Raw genomic sequence first — 4,145 nt, forward strand, 5'->3', positions numbered from 1 at the left:
GGGGGCGTAGCTCAGATGGTAGAGCGCTCGCTTAGTATGCGAGAGGTACTGGGATCAATACCCAGTGCCTCCAGAATTTTTAACACACCTACATGCGCACCTTGATATGCAAGTGGAATACTTCACAGCCAGCAGATGTGTCTAGGAAGATACAAGCATGCGCCGAGTTCACGTAAATCCCACTGCACATTCCTATTCTTTGCGTGCAGTCAGCTGCTACTGGTGTTGTTAGTTGTGACTGCTGATAACAGATGCCGTAGCAATCAATTCATGGAGTGAGTTGTATGTTTTGCGATAGTCTGTCTCTGACAAGCAAGCACAGGTGACATAGGTGCGAACACAGGAAGCTTGCAGACCCTCACTGCCTGCAGACACCGAGCAGCCACACTAGGAGGGCGGCCTAAGCCGTAGGCGAATTGTGCTCATTCGCTTTGGCGCGACGTCGAACTATAAATAATGCTGTCACTAGCGTGAGCGTTGCATGAGCGTCGTGGAAAGTCGGAAAAGTCGGCTGCGGGGGTGAGTGCCAAGTTTGGGGAGCGTTTCGTAGTATGCGCAGTGCAATGGAGACGCGGAAACTTGTTGTGGCCCAGTGTTTTGCTGTTGGACGACAAGATTGGTACACAGTAGTAAAGAGCGAGGCACTGTGTTGGCATGAATAATGGAGTGCACAATGGGGCTCGAGATGTGTTTGTTACCTCAGGTGCTGTATAATTGTCGACAAGGAGTGAAACGGAGCAATTTGTGACGGCTCTTTCAATTTAAGACGTTAAAAACAGACGGAATTTGAATTTGTAATACCAGAGCATCGAAACTACTTGGAACTCTTGTGTATATGAACGGGTCCGCGCCTTTGTACTCTGCTCCCTTCACGGCTACAAACCAACCAACCATCGTGTCCGTGCGCATCTGAGTCGCAAAGAATGGGGAATAGCGCAGTTTGCTCGTGCATGGGGCGTCGCTCAGTTGGTAGAGCGTTCGCTTGGCATGTGAAAGGTCCAGGGTTCAAGCCGCGGCGCCTCCATTTTTTGTGGTCAGTGCATGGTAAGTGTTGGTCGCGGCGAACCTAAAGGCACGCAAGATGTTGCAAAGCCAGCGTCACAGACTGATATGATGTATACTGACGTAAGGAGAGCAAGATGTAAGTGTGGGGACCGGCTGTTATCGAGGTGTCATCGAGTGCAGATCTGTCTTAGGTATCGCGGCTTAACCTCATTGAAGTCTAGAGGGTGGACAACACGTTGGTCTTACTCAGAGCGGTGTCCGAATTCTATTTTCGACGTTATACGTGCCACTTTCATTTTGGCAACTACGATTCGATACAGAATGCACGAAACCTGAAAGACACCCTAACGGATACATAGAGAGTAGTGTTTGTCTGCTGAATAATGGGAGTGCAATCGTCTGTGTCGTCTATATGGCTGTATGTAGCACCATTAGTCTTCGGGAGGGCGGGCGTAGCTCAGATGGTAGAGCGCTCGCTTAGTATGCGAGAGGTACTGGGATCAATACCCAGTGCCTCCAGAATTTTTAACACACCTACATGCGCACCTTGATATGCAAGTGGAATACTTCACAGCCAGCAGATGTGTCTAGGAAGATACAAGCTTGCGCCGAGTTCACGTAAATCCCACTGCACATTCCTATTCTTTGCGTGCAGTCAGCTGCTACTGGTGTTGTTAGTTGTGACTGCTGATAACAGATGCCGTAGCAATCAATTCATGGAGTGAGTTGTATGTTTTGCGATAGTCTGTCTCTGACAAGCAAGCACAGGTGACATAGGTGCGAACACAGGAAGCTTGCAGACCCTCACTGCCTGCAGACACCGAGCAGCCACACTAGGAGGGCGGCCTAAGCCGTAGGCGAATTGTGCTCATTCGCTTTGGCGCGACGTCGAACTATAAATAATGCTGTCACTAGCGTGAGCGTTGCATGAGCGTCGTGGAAAGTCGGAAAAGTCGGCTGCGGGGGTGAGTGCCAAGTTTGGGGAGCGTTTCGTAGTATGCGCAGTGCAATGGAGACGCGGAAACTTGTTGTGGCCCAGTGTTTTGCTGTTGGACGACAAGATTGGTACACAGTAGTAAAGAGCGAGGCACTGAGTTGGCATAAATAATGTAGTGCACAATGGTTCTCGAGATGTGTTTGTTACCTCAGGTGCTGTATAATTGTCTACAATGAGTGAAAACGGAGCAATTTGTGACGGCTCTTTCAATTTAAGACGTTAAAGACAGACGGAATTTGCATTTGTAATACCAGAGCATCGAAACTACTTGGAACTCTTGTGTATATGAACGGGTCCGCGCCTTTGTACTCTGCTCCCTTCACGGCTACAAACCAACCAACCATCGTGTCCGTGCGCATCTGAGTCGCAAAGAATGGGGAATAGCGCAGTTTGCTCGTGCATGGGGCGTCGCTCAGTTGGTAGAGCGTTCGCTTGGCATGTGAAAGGTCCAGGGTTCAAGCCGCGGCGCCTCCATTTTTTGTGGTCAGTGCATGGTAAGTGTTGGTCGCGGCGAACCTAAAGGCACGCAAGATGTTGCAAAGCCAGCGTCACAGACTGATATGATGTATACTGACGTAAGGAGAGCAAGATGTAAGTGTGGGGACCGGCTGTTATCGAGGTGTCATCGAGTGCAGATCTGTCTTAGGTATCGCGGCTTAACCTCATTGAAGTCTAGAGGGTGGACAACACGTTGGTCTTATTCAGAGCGGTGTCCGAATTCTATTTTCGACGTTATACGTGCCACTTTCATTTTGGCAACTACGATTCGATACAGAATGCACGAAACCTGAAAGACACCCTAACGGATACATAGAGAGTAGTGTTTGTCTGCTGAATAATGGGAGTGCAAGGGTCTGTGTCGTCTATATGGCTGTATGTAGCACCATTAGTCTTCGGGAGGGCGGGCGTAGCTCAGATGGTAGAGCGCTCGCTTAGTATGCGAGAGGTACTTTGATCAATACCCAGTGCCTCCAGAATTTTTAACACACCTACATGCGCACCTTGATATGCAAGTGGAATACTTCACAGCCAGCAGATGTGTCTAGGAAGATACAAGCTTGCGCCGAGTTCACGTAAATCCCACTGCACATTCCTATTCTTTGCGTGCAGTCAGCTGCTACTGGTGTTGTTAGTTGTGACTGCTGATAACAGATGCCGTAGCAATCAATTCATGGAGTGAGTTGTATGTTTTGCGATAGTCTGTCTCTGACAAGCAAGCACAGGTGACATAGGTGCGAACACAGGAAGCTTGCAGACCCTCGCTGCCTGCAGACACCGAGCAGCCACACTAGGAGGGCGGCCTAAGCCGTAGGCGAATTGTGCTCATTCGCTTTGGCGCGACGTCGAACTATAAATAATGCTGTCACTTGCGTGAGCGTTGCGTGAGCGTCGTGGAAAGTCGGAAAAGTCGGCTGCGGGGGTGAGTGCAGAGTTTGGGGAGCGTTTCGTAGTATGCGCAGTGCAATGGAGACGCGGAAACTTGTTGTGGCCCAGTGTTTTGCTGTTGGACGACAAGATTGGTACACAGTAGTAAAGAGCGAGGCACTGTGTTGGCATGAATAATGGAGTGCACAATGGGGCTCGAGATGTGTTTGTTACCTCAGGTGCTGTATAATTGTCGACAAGGAGTGAAACGGAGCAATTTGTGACGGCTCTTTCAATTTAAGACGTTAAAAGCAGACGGAATTTGAATTTGTAATACCAGAGCATCGAAACTACTTGGAACTCTTGTGTATATGAACGGGTCCGCGCCTTTGTACTCTGCTCCCTTCACGGCTACAAACCAACCAACCATCGTGTCCGTGCGCATCTGAGTCGCAAAGAATGGGGAATAGCGCAGTTTGCTCGTGCATGGGGCGTCGCTCAGTTGGTAGAGCGTTCGCTTGGCATGTGAAAGGTCCAGGGTTCAAGCCGCGGCGCCTCCATTTTTTGTGGTCAGTGCATGGTAAGTGTTGGTCGCGGCGAACCTAAAGGCACGCAAGATGTTGCAAAGCCAGCGTCACAGACTGATATGATGTATACTGACGTAAGGAGAGCAAGATGTAAGTGTGGGGACCGGCTGTTATCGAGGTGTCATCGAGTGCAGATCTGTCTTAGGTATCGCGGCTTAACCTCATTGAAGTCTAGAGGGTGGACAACACGT

At 49.7% G+C, this 4,145-nt stretch overlaps 1 non-coding gene across 1 annotated transcript; it reads left to right on the top strand.

Annotated features, from left to right (window-relative positions):
* Trnat-agu (transfer RNA threonine (anticodon AGU)) lies at positions 1-73 on the top strand. The gene has a single exon. It is a non-coding gene; the product is annotated as a tRNA-Thr (tRNA).
* The last annotated feature ends 4,072 nt before the right edge of the window (positions 74-4,145 follow it).

This window comes from Schistocerca gregaria, chromosome 10, assembly GCF_023897955.1.
Source record: "Schistocerca gregaria isolate iqSchGreg1 chromosome 10, iqSchGreg1.2, whole genome shotgun sequence".
Lineage (NCBI taxonomy): Eukaryota > Metazoa > Arthropoda > Insecta > Orthoptera > Acrididae > Schistocerca > Schistocerca gregaria.